Source organism: Stegostoma tigrinum, chromosome 11, assembly GCF_030684315.1.
Source record: "Stegostoma tigrinum isolate sSteTig4 chromosome 11, sSteTig4.hap1, whole genome shotgun sequence".
In the NCBI taxonomy this organism is placed as follows: Eukaryota; Metazoa; Chordata; class Chondrichthyes; order Orectolobiformes; family Stegostomatidae; genus Stegostoma; species Stegostoma tigrinum.
Window position 1 is genome coordinate 7,998,761 of NC_081364.1, and position 19,977 is coordinate 8,018,737.

Below are 19,977 nucleotides of genomic sequence, written 5' to 3' on the forward strand. Positions count from 1 at the left end.
ACCCGAAACGTCAGCTTTCCTGCTCCTCTGATGGTGCTCGGCCTGCTGTGTTCCTCCAGCTCTACACCTTGTTATCTCAGAGTCTTCAGCATCTGCAGTTCCTACTATCTCTGATCTACATGTGACTCCAGACCCACAGCAATGTGGTTGACTCCTAGCTGCATTCTGAAATGGTATCTGAGCATGCAAATTAGGAGCAGGAGTAGGCAATTCGGCCCATTGAGTCTGCTCTGCTATTCAATAAGGTCATCACTGATCTGATTACTCCACATTCCTGCCTACCCCTAATAACCTCTCACCCCCTTGGTTGTCAGGGTCACTGAGTACATTTAAGACTGAGATAATTCTTGATTATCAAGGGTGCCAAGGGTTAAAAGTGGGAGAATGGGTTGAGGAACTTATCAGCCATGACTGAATGGCACAGCAGACCCAATGGGCTGAATGGCCTAATTTCTGCTCCAATGTCTTATGGTGTTATGGTCTTGAGAATGTATCTTTTTCTGAGCTTAGAAATATTCAAAGTCTCTGCTTCTGCTGCCCTTTGAGGAAGAGATTCCCAAGGGCTCTCAAATCTCCATGGGTAAAAATGGCCCCTTATTGTCTCTGTTTTAAATGTGAGAGCTTTTTTTTAAAATTATGAAGGATAGGGTGATGGTAAGGGAGCAAACAGTAGTGGTAATATCATTGAATGTCAAGGGGCGATGATTAGATTCTCCATAGTTGGAGATGGTCATTGCCTGGCATTTATAGAGTCATACAGCACAGAAACAGGACCTTCAGCCCAACCAATCCATGCCAACCATAATCCCAAACTAAACTAGTCCCACCTGCCTGCTTTGGCTCATATCCCTCCAAACTTTTCCTGCCCGTGAAGTTACATAAGTGTCTTTTAAAATGTATAATTGTACCTGCATCCGCCACTTCTCGGGAAGTTCATTCCACACTTTAATCAATCTCTGTGCCCCTTTTGTCGTTTATTTAAATCTTGCTCCTCTCATCTAAAAATATGCCCAATAGTCCTGAAATTCCCCATCCTAGGGAAAGGACAGCTACCATGGATCCTATCTATACCTGTCATGAGTTCATTAATATCTATAACGTCACTTCTCAACCTCCTAGGCTCCAGTGAAAAAGTCCCAGCCTATCTTTATAACTCACACTTTCTATACCTGGCAACATTCTCTCAGGTCTCTTCTGGATGTTCTCTACCTTGTCACTTCTCAGCTCAAAACCTCGATATGTCCAGGACTTTGCACATGGACAGAGCTGCTTCAGTTTCTGAAGTATCATGAGTGGACCTGAACAATGTGCAATCATTGGCGAACATTCGCTCCATTGGCCTTATGATGGATGTAAAGTCCTTGATGAAGCAGCTGAAGTTAATTGAGACAAAGACACTAAGATAAAACAAAGGTCTGTGGATGCTACAAACCTGAAACAAAAACAGAAATTGCTGGTGGCACTCAGCAGGTCTGGCAGCATTTGTGGAGAGAGGAACAGAGTTAAAGTTTCAAGCCCAGACTCAAAGCATTAACCCTACTTTCTCCCCACAGACGCTGCCAGACCTGTTGAGTTTCACCAGCAATTTCTGTTTTGGGGCCAGGGATACTACCCTGAGCAATTCATGCAGTGATGTCCAGGGTAATTCATGCAGTGATGTCCAGGGTAATTCATGCAGTGATGTCCAGGGTAAGAGATAATTGACATCTAACACCCTACAGCCTCCAACTTTCTTTTGCCAAGTACAATTCCAACCATCAGAGAGTTTTCACCTTGATTCCCTTCCATTTCAGCTTTGTTAGGACTCCTTGATGACAGACTCAGTCAAATGTACCCTTAATGTCGAGGGCAGTTACTCCCACTTCACCTTAGATTTTCTGTCCCTGTTTAGACGATGGTTATAATGAGGTCAGAAGCTAGTTACCCGGCAGAAATCAAACTGAGCATCGGTGCGTAGGTTATTCCTGAACAAGGGCCACTTGATAGCACAAAAACATAAGTTGCTTCAAAGCCTCAGCAGGACACTTGATAGCACAGATGATGATCCCTTCCATCATTTAATTTATGATTGAGAAGAGACTGATACAGCAGTAATTTGGTTGGATTTATCCTGCTTTTTGCAGACAAGACAAACCTGAGTAATTTTCTATATTTCGGGTGGATTTTGGTGTTATAAGCAGATTAGAACAGATTGGGAACAAAAACAAAGTTGCTGGAAAAGCAACAATGATGGTTCTCTGATGTTCCTTGGCCTGCTGTGTTTATCCAGCTCTGCAGCTTGTTATCTCAGATTCCTCAGCATCTGCAGTTCCTACCATCTCTGCTGGAAAAGCTCAGCAGATATGACAGCATCTGTGGAGGAGAAAACAGAGTTAACATTTCGAGTCCGGTGATGCTCCATCTGAACCAGGCCCGAAACGTTAATTCTTGTTTCCTCCTCCACAGATGCTGTCAGACCTGCTGAGCTTTTCCAGCAACTTTGTTTTTGTTCCTGATTTACAGCATCCGCAGTTCTTTTGGTTTTTGTTTAGAACAGATTGGCTTGGGGCGCAGTATTATCTGGAAAAGAAGTCCTACTTGCTGCTGCAGGAAAATTGCCAGGGCCCATAGCCTCTATAATATCAAAGTATCTCCAAACATAGAATGGCCTGAATTGATGAAAGACTGCCGTGTGTGATGCTCAGGATCCCGACAAGGCTGGGAAGAATCAGCCACTCAGTACTTGTATAGCTGAAGTTGCGTGTCACTGCTTCAGCTTTGTCTCGTGCACTGTTGTTCTAGGCTCCTCAGTCATTGGGTATGGGGATATTTGTGGGATCTCCTCCTGGTAATTGCTTAGTTGTCCACCACCATTCATGACAGGGCTGCAGGAGTTCAGATTTGGCCTATTGGGGTGAGGGATCACTTAGCCAGGTCTAATGCATGCTGCCTCTGTTATTTGGTAATCAGGTACTCCTGCATTATAGCTTCAACTAGTTAGGTATCTCTGGTGCTAATCCTGATTTGCCCCCCTATACTCTTCACTGAACTAGTACTGACCTCTTGCCTCGATGGTAATGGTAGAGTGGGGGAACTGCTGGACTCCGAGATTTCAGATTTGTGATTAGATAGTTTTATTGCTGCTGATTGGCCACGGCTCCTCATGGAGGCCAAATTTTGAGTTGCTAGATGTATTCAAATGTTGCCCCAACTTTGCCCAGTGGTAATCCCACATAATACAATGGGGGTGTATCTTCAGTGTGAAAATGGGACTCTGTGTCCAGAAAGACTGCGCAGTTGTCATGGACAAATACCTCTGTGACAGGTTGAATGATGAGAGCAAGGTACATTAGATTTCTCCCTCTTGTTTGTTCCCTCACCACATGTCACAGGCCCAGTCCAGTAGGTGCATCCTCTAAGACCTGGCCAGCTCAGTCAGTACTGATGCTCTAGAACCACTTTCAGTGATAGACATTGAAGTCCCACGCAGAGTACATTCTGTACCCTTGTTGCACTCTTCCAAATGGTACTGGAATGGAGGAATACTGAATCAGAAGGTGGCAATCAACAGATTGGCCATATTTGACTTGATTCCAAGAAATCCAGGGCCAGCGTTGAGGACTCCCAAGGTAACTCCATCCTTGCCATTTCTGCTGGGACAGGACATATCCAGGGATGTTGATGGTGCTGCCTGGGACATTGTCTGTCAGGTATGGTCCCATGAGCATGGGCATGTCAGGCTGTTGATCGACTAGTCAGCAGGGGAACTCTCCCAATTTTGGCACCAGGCCCCTAGACGTTAGTGCAGAGGACTTTGTGGGGTTGTCAGGGTTGCATATTACTGTTGTTTCTGGTGCCTGAGTCAATGCTGTGTGATCTGTCCAGTTTCATGTCTTAGTTCAGGCTTGTCATGGTTTTGATGCAACTGAATTGCATTCCAAGCCATTTCGGAGAGTAATTAATAATCAGCGATACCACTGTGGGCAGGGATTCATGTATAAGCCAGGGAACGTAGATATGGCAGATTTCCTTCCCTAAAGCGCATTTCGCCAACCAGTCAGGTTCAACAACTGACAGTCATTTCATGGTCACCAACAGGCCAGCGCTCTAATTCCAGATTCTTTATCAAATTCAAAAGTTGCCATCTGCCATTGTTACAGAGTGTTGACCTGGGATTCTAAGTTACAAGCCCAGTGGCAATATCACTGTGCCACCTCTCCAAAGTGAGCAAAGAATTTGAGTATTGCTGAGAAAAGTCATATGCTGTTAAAACTATTCCGTCTCGCACAGATCATGACAGAATTGCAAGAATACAAAATCTCAAAGGGTACAACAATTTATACAGCAGCGCATTCCACGAGCCCACCACTCTCTGTCTAAAGGATAGTAAGTAGACTTCCGGTCCAAATGAATGCAAGGTGAGAGGCCTCAACTTCATTCCTCTTTCCTCAGTAATAATCATAGAATCTTACAGCCATTGTGATGGCGCACATCATAATTGTAACAGTTTTGAGAATGAGCCATCCAGTTAATTGCGCAATCTTTGTTTTCAGTCTCAGCCCCAACCTCAAAGACAATAAACAATAGACAATAGGTGCAGGATAGGCCATTCGGCCCCTCGAGCCAGCACCACCATTCATCATGATCATGGCTGATCATCCACAATCAGTATCCTGTTCCTGACTTATCCCCGTAACCCTTGATTCCACTATCTTTAAGAGCTCTATCTATCTCTTTCTTGAAAGTATCCAGAGACTTGGCCTCCACTGCCTTCTGGGGCAGAGCATTCCATATATCCACCACTCTCTGGGTGAAGAAGTTTCTCCTCAACTCTGGTCTAAATGGCCTACCCCTTATTTTTAAACTGTGTCCTCTGGTTCTGGACTCCCCCATCAGCGGAAACATGCTTCCTGCCTCCAGAGTGCCCAATCCTTTAATTATCTTATACGTCTCAATCAGATCCCCTCTCATCCTTCTAAACTCAAGTGTATACAAGCCCAGTCGCTCCAATCCTTCAACATATGATAGCCCCGCCATTCCGGGAATTGACCTTGTGAACCTACGCTGCACTCCCTCAATAGCCAGAATGTCCTTCCTCAAATTGGGAGACCAAAACTGCACACAATACTCCAGGTGCGGTCTCACCAGGGCCCTGTACAGCTGCAGAAGGACCTCTTTGCTCCTATACTCAATTCCTCTTGTGATGAAGGCCAGCATGCTATTAGCTTTCTTCACTGCCTGCTGTACCTGCATGCTTGCTTTCATTGACTGATGTACAAGAACACCTAGATCTCGTTGTACTTCCCCTTTACCGAACTTGACTCCATTTAGATAGTAATCTGCCTTCCTGTTCTTGCCACCAAGGTGTATAACCACACATTTATCCACATTAAACTGCATCTGCCATGCGTCCGTCCACTCACCTAGCCTGTCCAAGTCATCATGTAGTCTCATAACATTTTCCTCACATTTCACACTGCCACCCAGCTTTGTGTCATCAGCAAATTTGCTAATATTACTTTTAATGCCTTCATCTATATCATTAATGTATATTATAAATAGCTGCAGAACCAGCACTGAACCTTGTGGAACCCCACTGGTCACTGCCTGCCATTCCGAAACGCACCTGTTTATCACTACTGTTTGCTTCCTGTCAGCCAGCCAAAAGAACGTATATGATGTTTTTATTGTCATTGCTGATATCAACTGCCCTCCTTCTTTCCTGATTGAAGTCACATTTCAGTTGTTCGCTCATGGGGAATGTGTTAGACCCTGTGTCATGGGGACTGTGTTAGACCCTGTGTCATGGAGACTGTGTTAGACCCTGTGTCATGGGGACTGTGTTAGACCGTGTGTCATGGAGACTGTGTTAGACCCTGTGTCATGGGGACTGTGTTAGACCGTATGTCATGGAGACTGTGTTAGACCCTGTGTCATGGGGACTGTGTTAAACCCTGTGTCATGGGGACTGTGTTAGACCCGATGTCATGGGGACTGTGTTAGACCCTGTGTCTTGGAGACTATGTTAGACTCTGGGTCATGGGGACTGTGTTCGACCTGGTGTCATGGGGACTGTGTTAGACCCTGGGTCATGGGGCCTGTGTTATACCCTGTGTCCTGGGGACTGTGTTAGACCATGTGTCATGGGGACTGTGTTAGACCATGTGTCATGTGGACTGTGTTATACCCTGGGTCATGGGGACTGTGTTAGACCATGTGTCATGTGGACTGTGTTATACCCTGGGTCATGGGGACTGTGTTATACTTTGTGTCATGGGGACTGTGTTATACCCTGGGCCATGGGGACTGTGTTAGACCGTGTGTCATGTAGACTGTGTTAGACCGTGTGTCATGGGGACTGTGTTAGACCCTGTGTCATGGGGAAAGTGTTATACCCTGGGCCATGGAGACTGTGTTGTACGCTGGGTCATGGGGACTGTGTTAGACCCTGTGTCATGGGGACTGTGTTATACCCTGGGTCATGGGGACTGTGTTATACCCTGGGCCATGGGGACTGTGTTAGACCGTGTGTCATGTAGACTGTGTTAGACCGTGTGTCATGGGGACTGTGTTAGACCCTGTGTCATGAGGAAAGTGTTATACCCTGGGTCATGGAGACTGTGTTGTACCCTGTGTCATGGGGACTCTGTTAGGCCGTGTGTCATGTGGACTGTGTTAGACCCTGTGTCGTGGGGACTGTGTTAGACCATGTGTCATGTGGACTGTGTTAGACCCTGTGTCATGGGGACTGTGTTATACCCTGTGTCATGGGGACTGTGTTATACCCTGGGTCATGGGGACTGTGTTGTACCCTGGGTCATGGGGACTGTGTTCGACCATGTGTCATGGGGACTGTGTTATACCCTGGGTCATGGGGACTCTGTTAGACCCTGTGTCATGGGGACTCTGTTAGACCGTGTGTCATGTGGACTGTGTTAGACCCTGTGTCGTGGGGACTGTGTTATACCCTGTGTCATGGGGACTGTGTTATACCCTGGGTCATGGGGACTGTGTTGTACCCTGGGTCATGGGGACTGTGTTCGACCATGTGTCATGGAGACTGTGTTATACCCTGGGTCATGGGGACTCTGTTAGACCGTGTGTCACGGGGACTGTGTTAGACCGTGTGTCATGGGTTCTGTGTTATACCCTGGATCATGGGGACTGTGTTAGACCGTGTATCATGGAGACTGTGTTAGACCCTGTGTCATGAGATGGAGGCAGAGGTGTGTCTAGGCAACTATATCTTTTCAATCTGAACTGGATTTAAACTAGCCCACAAACACACAAATTTGGAACAGGAGGAGGCCACTTGACCCTCCATTCAATGGTTAATCTAATTAGTTCACATTCCCCTGACAGCCTTTGCTTATTAAGAATCTATGTCCTTCTGCCTTAAAACATTTTCAAACACTTTGCTTGCACTACCTTTTCAGGAATACAGTGTTAAAGACTCAACATGCACTGAAAGGAAAAAAGCAGTTCTCCTTATCTCTGTTATAAATGGTCACACCCACATTTTTAAGCAGTAGCATCTGGTTCTACATTGTTGCACCCAAGTTGACGTTTTGGTCAAGAAAGCGCAGTAATGTCTCTGCTTCCTCAGGAGGCTATGGAAATCTGGCCCGTCTGTAAAGACTGTTACCCATTTCTATCGGTGCACCGCAATAAACATTCTATCTGGATGTGTCACAGCTTGGTGCAGCTTGCTCTGCCCAGGACCTTAAGAAACTACACTGAGCTATGAGCACAGTCCAGTCCATCAGATAAGCCAACCTTCCATCCATTGGCTCCATCTACACTTCTCACTGCTTCAAGGACATAATCAAAGACATGCCCCGCCTCGGTTATAATCTCTTCCAACTTCTTCTGTCAGGGAGAGATATACAAAAGCTTGGACACACGTACCAAGAGATTCAAGAATAGCTTCTTCCTCACTGTTATTACACTTCTGAATGGACCTCTCAAATTTTAAATTTAATGTTGATCTCACTCTTCGTGCACCTTCTCTACAGCAGTAACTTTGTATTCCTGGCTCTGTTCTATTGCCCTGATGCACTTTGTATGGTATAATTTGCTTGTACTGCAGGCAAAACAAAATTTTTCACTGTACCTAGGAACACGAGGCAATAATAAATCAAATCAAATCACATCAAGAGGAAACATCCTTTCCCATTGGTCATGTCAAGACATCTTGGGATCTTATGTATTGTGATCAAGTTGACTTTTACTTTTCTAAGCTCAAACATGATTGAGTTTAATCTGCCCAATGTTGGGTCTCGTGACTGAAAGGCCAGGGGCCAAAACCTTACATTTATTGCATTTCAAAACAACAACGACTTGCATTTGTATAGCATCTTTGATATAATAAAACAGCCTAGGTGCTTCACAGGAAATTTGCGAAGCAGACCTCAATGCTGAGGCATACAAAAAGATATTAGGTCATAACCTACTTAAAGAAGTAAGTCTTATGGAATGTCTCAAAGGTGGAGAAGAGGGGAATCCAGAGCTTGAGAGGCCAGAGTTGGAAGAGAGTAGATTTCCTGAAAGGACTGGAGGGGCTTATATAGATAGGAAAGAGTGAGGCCATGAAGAGATTTGAAAACAATGGATTAGAATTTTAAAACTGAGACGTTGCTTGAGCAGAATTACAGCTGACGTGTACTACATTGTTTACGAAACGTGTTGGCATGTTCTGAGGTTGTGCAAGGGGCTACATGAATCCAAGTCTTTGCTTTTTTTAAAATAACCAGATCAAACACAATTCGTGTAAACAGCCCCAAAGATGCACTGAAGTAAAAACAAGAATACGCAAGGAGGCTTACTAAATTTAAATTAAAATATCGTTTTGCAGGGTAAAGATAGATCCTGGCACTCCTTGCAGCTTGGATTGTGGCTGTGGTAGCATAATGGTAAAGTTACTGGATTAGTAATCTGGAGACCTCTTTGGTTAATGCTTCAGGGAAATGGATTCAAATCCTACTGTGGCAGATGGTGAAATTTCTAATCAATTTTTTAAAAAAAATCTAGCTTGCTGGTTGCCATGTAACCACCGTTGTGCAAATTCATCTGGTTCACTGCTGTCTTTTAGGGAAAGTCATCTGTCATCAAAATGTTGGTTTGCAGACACAGCAGGTAATTAAGAAGACAAATGTGATGTTGTATCAGTGATAATGGGAACTGCAGATGCTGGAGAATCCAAGATAACAAAGTGTGGAGCTGGATGAACGCAGCAGGCCAAGCAGCATCTCAGGAGCACAAAATGCACTCTCTGATGAAGGGTCTAGGCCCGAAACGTCAGCTTTTGTGCTCCTGAGATGCTGCTTGGCCTGCTGTGTTCATCCAGCTCCACGCTTTGTTATCTTAAATGTAATATTGTCCCTCATTGCCAGAGGAATGGAGTTTAAAAACAGAGAGGTTATGCTGCATCTCAATAGGATGCTGGTGAGGTCTCCCTACTTGAGAAAGGAAGTACTGGCACTGGAGAGGGTGGGGGCGGGGGTGGTGCCGAGGTGGTTCACTATGTTGATTCCAGAGTTGAGAGAGTTGGGTTATGTGGAAAGATTGAGTAGTCTGGGACTATACTGGAACTTAGAAGAATGAGGGGGGGATCTTAGAGAAACATATAAAATTATGAAAGGAACAGATAAGATAGAAGCAAGGAGGTTGTTTCCACTGGTAAGGGTGAAACTAGACCTAGGGGGCATAGCCTCAAAATAAGGGGGAGCAGTTTTAGGACAGAGCAGAGTAGGAACGTCTTCACCCAAAGGGTTGTGACTCTGTGGAATTCCCTGCAGAGTGAAGTGGTTGAGGCTGCGTCCCTGAATGTTTTTAAAGCAAAGATAGATTTGCTTTAAGGAATTAAGGGCTAAGGGGGGCAGGCGGGGAGGTGGAGCTGAGTCGACGAAAACATCAACCATGATCTTGTTGAATGGGGGAGCAGGCCCGAGGGGCCTGAGGCCTACTTCTGCACCTATTTCTGATGTTCTTATTCTTCTTGCAAATTCTGAGTGGAGTTAATGAGAGTAGTGACCTTGGCAAGACAATGAACTGCTCCACAACCCATTACACAGAAGCCAGTTTTAGCATCACCACCCATCACACCAAACTATAGAATTGGACTGCCTGGCGTTAGCTAATGCAATGGGGAGATGGCATCGAAATGGATCTTCTGATCTGTGCATCACCAGGCAAGGGCAGATGCAGCCAAATCCTACTCATTTTTAAGGATTTCTTTTCTTCATAGAAACTGACATGATTCAAGAAATGGGATTACAAATGTGAATCTTTCGATGTGCCATTGTGCCTCGGAGATGTACTGATGACGTGCATGCCTCTGATTTTATGAATAAGAGTCATGTTTCTGACATTGACACTGAGACCATTTGAGCTGCAACTGACGTCGAAAGCTCAAATCACTCTCACTGTTTTCCATTTCAAGATAGGCCCTTGGAGTTCAGTTAAAGGTGTTTTGGTGCTTTGCACTCTCTGAATCTTCCAAATTGTGTCAACCCTGCTTCCGCTCGGATTTCTAGCCTCCAAGCAAATTGCAGGAAGTTCTGAAATCTCATATTAAGGCATGACAGAATGACAGTTAAGTCTTTAACCATAAGTGAGCAGATTAAAAAAACATCAATGACTTTATTAATTTCCTTCCTTACTCAGCGTTTGCCAGAGGGGCTATGTAGCAAGGAGGTAGAGAGTTTCTGCAATAAACACTATTGCCTGTTTGAGGTTTGAGTTATGATGATAATCTCACAGCATGATTAATGTCTTATTGCATCCTCATTCGGTGTCTTTTCAACTGAAATTGACCACATATTTTGAGCTGTATATCTTTGAAGGAACTTTTGTTTCTAACAAAATTAGTTGGTTCCAAGAATCAGACTTCAGGCACACTGCAAGCAACAACTAGCAATCACCATAAATACATTCATTTATATAGTGCCTTTCATAAGATGTGTACTTCTCAAAGGATGTTGCATTCAATTAACTACTGTTGAAGTGACCATTTTACTGTAATTTAGGAAATGTGGCAGACAATTTTCTTTTTTCTTTATGTATTCATGGGATGAAGGCGTCACTGACCAGGCAGCATTTATTGCCCATCCCTAATTGCCCAGAGGGCAGTTCAGGGTCAGCCACATTGCTGTGGGTCTGGAGTCACATGTAGGCCAAACCAGGTAAGGATGGCAGTTTCCTTCCCAAAAGGGCATGAGTGAACCAGATGGGTTTTACTGATAATTAACAATAGATTCATGACCATCATTAGATTCCTAATTCATGATTTTATTTTGATTTCAAATTCCAACCTCTGCCACAGCAGGATTTGAACCTGAGTCCCCAGAAAATGAGATAACATGGTGTGAAGCTGGATGAACACAGCAGGCCAAGCAGCAGCAGAGGAGCAGGAAGGCTGACATTTCGGGTTGGGACCCTTCTTTCCTGCTCCTCTGATACTGCTTGGTCTGCTGTGTTCATCCAGCTTCACACCGTGTTATCTCAGATTCTCCAGCATCGGCAGTTCCTACTATCTATCCCCAGAAAACAATCTGAGTCCCTGGATTAACAGTCCAGCAACAATACCACTAGGCCATTGCCGCCCCTTTGCACAAAGCAGGCTCCCAAAGCAACAATGTGGTAATCTTTGGTGATGTCTTTTGGAGGAATAAATCATAGAATCCCCCATAGCGTGGAAGCAGGCCATTCGGCCCACTGATCCCATACCCCTGCATTTCCCACCAATCCACCCTGGCCTGCACAGACACAGGGAGAATATGCAAACTCCACACAAACAGCCACCCAAGGGTGGAGCTGAACCCATGCCCTTGTTGCTGTGTGATAGCAGCTCTAACCACTGAGCCTCTGTGGCTGTCAACTTAGTCTTTCTTGAAATAATGCCTTGAATTCAATTTACCCATCTGAGCAGGTGGGCAGGGCCTTGGTTTGGCATCTTGCCTGAAAGATGACATCTCCAGCAATCTGCCAGTACTACACTGGAGTGCCCGCTTCACTGATGTGCTCAGGATTCTGGACAGTGGGATTCACCTTCCAACCTTCGACAATAAATGCACCCACATTATGGGTCAGTGGTGATAGTGTTACCACTGAGCTCCCCGCTGGCCCCTAAATTAGTGAAAGTGTTTGCCCATATTAGTCAACTCCAAATTGTTCAATTTTCTGATGGTTGGGTGACTGCTTTTGCAAATCGACTCAGTGAGGACTGCCCTCTACGCTTCGTCAGTGGCCAATGTAGCCACTTGTCAAAACTTCTCCAGCAGGCCTACCAATCTAGCTACCTCCACCCTGAAGAGTATCAAAGGCAGATTGTGCAGGCAAACACCAAATTCTCCACCCAGCCTGGTGCCACCCTGATTTGGAAATGTATTGCAGTTCCCTCAGTGTTACCAATCTTAGAATTCTCATGATAATAACATCCAGGTTGCCCTTACATTCAGCTCCTGGGATGCAAGCATCACCATCAACATATTTATGAGCAAGCTTTAGGGGAGGCATGGCCTAGCGGTTTTTTCATGGGACTGTTAATCCCAACATCCAGGAAATGATCTGGGTTCAATGCCTGCCATAACAGTTGGTAGAGTTTGCATCCAGAAATTTGCTTCAAAATTCTGGAATTACGAGTCTAATGATGAATGTGAATCCATTGTCGATTGATGGAAAAACCCGTCTGGTTCATTAATGTCCTTTAGGGAAGGAAACTGCCATCCTTACCTGGTCCGGTTTTACATGTGACTCCAGACCCACAGCAATGTGGTTGACACCTGACTGCCCTCTGGGAAATTAGGGATCGGGAATAAATGCTGAGACAGCGACACCTGCGTCCCATGAATAAATAAAAAAAAGTTGTCCTTGAGCATGGAGGGGATAAGCCAGCTAAATAAAGAGTGGTTTTCACCATTTCAGAGTGCTGTTGGAAGCCATACACTGGAGTATCTGTCTGGAGTCACATGTGGGCCGTATGGGATAAGGGCTGCAGATTGCCTTCCCCAGAAAATCGAGTGATTCTGATGGGCTTTTGCAGCAATCCGGTAATGTCCACTAATGATCATCATTCTTAGGCTAACTATATTATTCCACATTCATCGATTCAACTGAATCTAAGTTGCCGCATAATAATAAAATGTGAGGCTGGATGAACACAGCAGGCCAAGCAGCATCTCAGGAGCACAAAAGCTGACGTTTCGGGCCTAGACCCTTCATCCTGAAACGTCAGCTTTTGTGCTCCTGAGATGCTGCTTGGCCTGCTGTGTTCATCCAGCCTCACACTTTATTATCTTGGAATTCTCCAGCATCTGCAGTTCCCATTATCTCTAAGTTGCCGCATGTACCTTGTTGGGATTTGAACCCACATCACCAGAGCATTCATCAAGGCTCGTTAACTGTCAGGTTACTTAGAACAGAATAGAATAGAATGGGATAGAATAAAATAGAATATCCTTTATTGTCATGTGTAAAGCTTTTAATATCTGACCACACACTGCTCCAGTCATCTAATGTCAACACTTTAACAGCAGTGGTTTAGCAATATTGCTCACCATTGCAGTCTCAGGGCAGTTAGATGATGGGGGTAAACACAGGAAGGATGTTCCCAATGACAGGTGAGTCCAGAACCAGGTGTCAGACTAAGGATATGGAGAAGCCCCTTTTAGGACTGAGTTGAGGAGAAATGTCTTCACCCAAATACTGGTGAACCTGTGAAATCCTCTGCTACAGAAAGCAGTTGAGGGCAAAACTTTGACTGTTTTCAAGAAGGAATTAGATATAGTTCTTCGAGTTAAAGGGCTCAAAGGGTATGGGGACAAAGCAGGAACAAAGGACTGGATTGCATGATTAGCCATGAACACTTTGAATGATGGGCCAGGGTTGAGGGGCTGAATGGCCTGCTTCTGTGCTTCTGTGAATGCTATCTTTGCCAGTGACAGCAAAATCTTAATGAAAAAACTGCACAGAGGCGGGACCCCATCACCAAGTCAACCTTTATTTACTAGAACACAGTACACTGGCGACAGCGAACCAGCTCAGATTCTCAAACTGAGGAGCTGCTGATCTGTTGGTTATATGCAAGTTCCAACAACCACCATGGTGTGTTTTGAACCCAGATCGATTTCTGGATTAATAGTCCCATGATAACGCCACTGGGCCATTGCCTCCCCCATCTCTTGGCTGGATTGCTCAGCCAAAGATTTCCTGATTGGCCCAGGTTAACACCCCCAATGAATGACCTTGTTGTCAAAGAGGTCCAGCTGGTCCCAATCACCGCACTTAACAATAATGTAAGTGGGTGCCGGCCCACTCTCGTGCACTGCTAAGTGAGTGTCGTCCCTTCCTCTCGACCATGTGTCAGGTGCAGTGTTAACCCATGAGCTAGACTTCCTTCCCTAGGGGGAACTTCATGAAGAAAAGCAATATTTAACTCTCGTCCTCATTATTAAAACTCAAGAACTGGCCATTATTCCGTTGCTATAGGTGGAATCTTACTCTAAAAGCTTCTGAATTGTAACAATATCCCCTCTTCCACAGTACTCAATTCGCTGTACAATGCTTAAAACTGCTTTAAAATTGTGAAAAGCACTATATAAATAAAAGATGTTCCTTTGGTTTGCAACTCATGTTGTACAGTGCTAAATTATTAGCTTCCCATTGCAGGAGAGCGTGATTGTGCTATGTGAACGGTATACCCTCCCTCCTTCAACAGGACTAAGTTATTATATTTTCTTTATTGTTGTCACAGGATGTGAGACAACATTTATTACCCACTCCTAATAGCCCTTGTACTGAGTGTATCATTTTGGGGGATAGAACACAGAACAGTACAGCACAGTACAGGCCCTTCAGCCCACCATGTTGTGCCGAAATATTATCCTACTAAGATCAAACTACCCTGCATTTCTGACATTTTACTATCCCCCATGTGCCTGTCCAAGGGTTGCTTAAAGGTCTCTAATAGTTAAGAGTGAACCTGATTGCTGTCATGCTGGAGTCACGTGTGAGCCAGGCAGGGATGGTAAAATTCCTGCTCTTAAGGACATTTTTAAAAATTCATTCACAGGATGTGGACATCGCTGACCAGGCAGCATTTATTGCCCATCCCTAATTGCCCAGAGGGCAGTTAAGAGTCAACCACATTGCTGTGGGTCTGGAGTCATGTGTAGGCCAGACCAGGTAAGGATGGCAGTTTCCTTTCCTAAAGAACATGAGTGAACCAGATGGGTTTTTCCTGACAATTGATTCACAGTCATCATTAGACTTTTAATTCCAGACATTTATTGAATTCAAATTCCACCACCTGACATAGTGGGATTTGAATCCATGTCCCCAGAACATTACTTGTGTCTCAGGATTAACAGTGAAGTGATAGTACCACGAGGCCATTGACTCCCCTAGTGAGCCAGGTGGGTGCTGATAACAATCAGTGATGGTAAAAGGTCCTGCTGTGTCTATAAAAGTAGCCACGTTGACACTTAAGACAAACAAAAGCAGGGCGTGTGGATGGCTGACCTGTTCTAAGCACTTCGCTTCTCGTGTGTGGACTGCACTATACTGTGCCAATTCCCTGTACACATCTCGTATCAGGCACCTAATAGAAGATAATAAAATATGAAGCTGGATGAACACAGCAGGCCAAGCAGCATCTCAGGAGCACAAAAGCTGACATTTCGGGCCTAGACCCTTCATCAGACCTAATAGATGATATTTGTATTCGCACCAGTGTCAATCATGGTATTAAACGTACCATAACTCCACAACAAGGAATTCAGTATCAACTGTGAACTCTGCTTTTTGTGGTTATGTATGTGAAGATGATCAGAAGCCAAGGAGTTTTTTTACAGGTGAAGCTGATTGGTTCTCAGCTACCTGAGCAGTTTGGAACTTGAAGCAAGTTACAGAGACATAGACAGAGAGAGAGAGAGAGAGAGAAAGGACACAGACGTGGGTGTTGTTATTCTTTCCAGCAGAAGCAGCCTGTTCTCTGCAGTAAGAAAAACAGATTAAACTTGAACCAGGAACAAAAACAAAGTTGCTGGAAAAACGGAGGAGAACACAGAGTTATCGTTTCAGGTCCGGTGACCCTTCCTCAGAACCGTTCTGAGGAAGGGTCACCAGACCCGAAATGTTAACGCAGTTTTCTCCTTCACAGATGCTGCCAGATCTGCTGAGCTTTTCCAGCAACTTTGTTTTTGTTCCTGATTTACAGCATCCGCAGTTCTTTTGGTTCTTAAACTTGCACCAATTGCCTTTCCTGCAGTGGTCGATGTAAGCTGTAATGTATGACTTGATAAATCAGATATATTTTCCAAACTAATTAGGCACTCTGTACATCTTACAAATCAATGGAAGCTTCTGGAGATAGACAACAGAATAGCAAGGACCTGGTCAGCTAAAGAAAGCTCGGAACCAGGAAACAAAGAACATTGAATTGACTTTCCAGTTTTCCTCTACCTCCGCCAATAACCTCTTTCCTTATTTGTTTGCCTGTCTGTGTGCGAGAGAGTTTATAGGTAGATTAGCGTTTTAGTTAGTCCAGCCATATTGCAATAATTTATATCTGTTTACTTGTAGCAGCAGCTTAATTACTTACCATAAATATTAATTCTTGTTTAATGCAGAAACCTGGTTCGTGTTTTATTTTATCTACTTTGGTCTAAAAGTTAGCTAAATTAGCGTACTATGTGTACCTAAGTGTTACCACTTAGAATGACTCCAGGAATAGGAGGGCTAGATGTCCCAGTGAATCAGAATGATATACAGATTTTTTTTTCTAGTGTTGTGAGCTAACCTTCCACCATCACCTCTACCACAGACGACGCAAATATTTCATGCTACAACCCGCCTAATGTCATGATCCCTAATGTGATTTTGGGGTTACACAATACTGCCTGTACAATATGGGCTGAGCGCTCCCCGTACGATATCCCCTGCTACGTATAGCACAAACACAGAAAGCCAGACTGTCTTGTTAAGACAGATCTCCTAAAGCGCACTAACAACATCATTATAAATTGTTATTGCATTGACGTCTCAGACTTTTTAAAAGTTCGTTCATGGGACGACAGCATTCACTAGCCCAGCGTTTATTACCCAGACCCCATCTAGAGCCACATGTAGGCCAGACCTGTTAAGGATTCTGTAAACAATGTTAGCAAACCTGGTGGGTTTTTCCCCCAATGATGCATTCATGCTCGTCCTCAGGCTCCTAATTCCAGATTTTTGTTGAATTCAAATTCTACCATTCTGGCAGGATTCGAATCCCGATCCCTGGGTCATTACCTGGGTCCCTGGGTGAACAGCCCAGAAATAACTCCTTCTCCTGGGATAAAATCTTCTCCTGGTCTGGCCTACGTGTGACTCCAGACCCACAGCAATGTGGTTGACTTTCAATTGCCCTCTGAAATGGCCGAGCAAGCCATTCAGTTGTACCAGCCGCTGCAAAGTCCCAAAGAAATAAAACTGGGCAGATCACCTGGCATTGACCTAGCCAGTGGGAAAGTCCTCCTCACTAACATCTGGGGCTTAGCACCAACACTGGGAGAGCTGTCTCACAGACTAGTCAAGCAACAGCCTGACATAGTCATACTCACAGAATCATAACTTACAGACAATGTCCCAGGTACCACCATCACCATCCCTGGATATGTCCTGTCCAATCAGCAGGACAGCCAGGAAGCAGCACAGTGGGATACAGTCAGGAGGGTGTTGCTTTGGGAGTCTTCAATATTGACTCCAGACCTCACGAAGTCTCATGGCTTTGGGTTAAACATGGGCAAGGAAACCTCCTTCTGATTGTCACATACCGTCCTCCCTTAACTGATAATCAGTACTCCTCAATGTTGAGCAACACTTAGTGGAAGCACTGAGAATGACAGGACACAGAATGTACTCTGGGTGGGGATTTCGATGTCCCTCAGTGTCCACCACCAAGACTGGCTCGGCAGCAGTGCTACTGATTGAGCTGGTTGGGCCCTAAAGGACATAGCTACTAGACTGGGTCTGCGGCAGGTGGTGAGGGAACCAACAAGAGGGAGTAACATGCTTGACTTTATCCCTACCAATCTGCCAGCTGCAGATACATCTCCCCATGACCGTATCGGTAACAGTGACCATTGCACAGTCCTTGTGTGGGTGAAGTCTCGCCTTCACGTTGAGAATTCCATATATTGTGTTGTGTGGCACTATCACTGTGCTAAATAGGACATATTTCACACAGATCTGGCAACTCAAGACTGGGAATCCATGAGGTGCTGTGGGCCATTAACAGCAGCAGGATTGTACTCTATCACAATCTGTAACCTCATGGCCCGGCATATCCCCCTCTCATCCATTACCATCAATCGAGGGGATCAACCGTATTTCAAAGGAGAGGCAGGGGGGCATGCCGGGAGCAGCACCAGGCATACCTGAAGATGAGGTGTCAACCTGGTGAAGCCACCAAACAGGACTAATTTTCCATTGACCCTTCCTCTGAACGAGTTTACAGATGCTGCCAATGGTCAACAGACCCAAAACATTAACTCTTTTTTTCTTTCACAGCTGCTGCCAGACCTGCTGAGCTTTTCCAGCAATTTCAGTTTTTGTTCCTGATTTACAGCATCCGCAGTTCTTTCAGTTTTTGTTTAGGCCAGACCAGGTAAGGATGGCAGTTTCCCTCCTTAAAGGACGTCAGTGAATCAGATGCATTTTCCCCCTATAATGGGTAATTCCAGATATTTATTGAATTCAAATTTCTCTATTTGCCATGGTGGTATTTGAACTTGGGTCCCCAGAACATTTCGTGGGTCTTCGGATTAACAATCCAGCGATAGTACCATTAGGCCATTGACATCTGGGATCTGAAGCTTGTAGGTTTGACAACACCTTGTCCAATGGGGTGAAAGTAAATGCAGCTCCAGCACAAAGAGCAGCCACAAACTGAGGCTTCAGTTGCTGGACGGTGGGCTCTGAGCAAGCATTAATTGCAATGATACCTGGCTAAAAGGTGTACTTCTGAGAATCAACTGCATGGCCCATACCTGTATTCCTTGGAGTCAGTGATCTGATCGAGCAGATGAGATGATTGAAGCAGTGGATTGCAAACAATTTCCCACCATGACCCCATTTGGAAACTTATAAACTGATGCGACTGTAGAATGAGTGCTGGCGGGAGGGTGTTGGGACGCTGAGAGATGTAATAGTGAAGGTGAGCTTTAGAGTCGTAAGAACGGGGAAAGTTAGGGAGCTAGAAGTATGAAGCAGTATTAAAGTCAATTTTTTTCTCTTGGTTTTTAAATTATCATTTTGTAGTGAGATGGACATATAGGGTTCATAGATTTATACAGTACAGACAAGGCTCTTCAGCCCATCAAGTTATACCACCAAAAATACACTACTACCTACTCTAGTCCCACAAGGCCCATAGCCTTGAATATTATGACATTTAAGGGCTCATCCAAGTACTTTTTAAAGATTTTGAGGTTTCCCTCCTCAATTACCCTCCCAGGCAGTGCATTCTAGACCCCCACCAACTTTTGGGTGAAAAATCTTTTCCTCAAGTCCCCTCTAGACCTCCTGCCCTTCACCTTAGGATTATGCTGCCTTCTTATGGGCCTTTTGACTAAAGGGACCAGCTGCTCCCTTCCACCCTGTCCATACCTTTCATAGCCTCTGTCAGGTTCCGCCACAACCCTCCCCACTCCAAAGAAAACAACACCAGCATATCACAACCTCTCTTCATCTCTGAAATACTCCATCTCAGGCAGCAATCTGGTGAAACATCTTTGTACGCCCTACAGAGCAAAAGCTTAGTGGAAGGGAGGGAGTTGAGGATTATCGGATCAGCCTTCATCTCATTGAATAGCAGAGCAGAATCAATGCTCTCCTCCTAATTTTTATGGTCTTATTTAACGCAGGACTGTGCCTCTGACCACTCAGACTGCCTTACATGCATTAAGTGCGCAATAAATTGAATACTCTACCTGTGGGGAATGGGCTGTTAAAATTCAG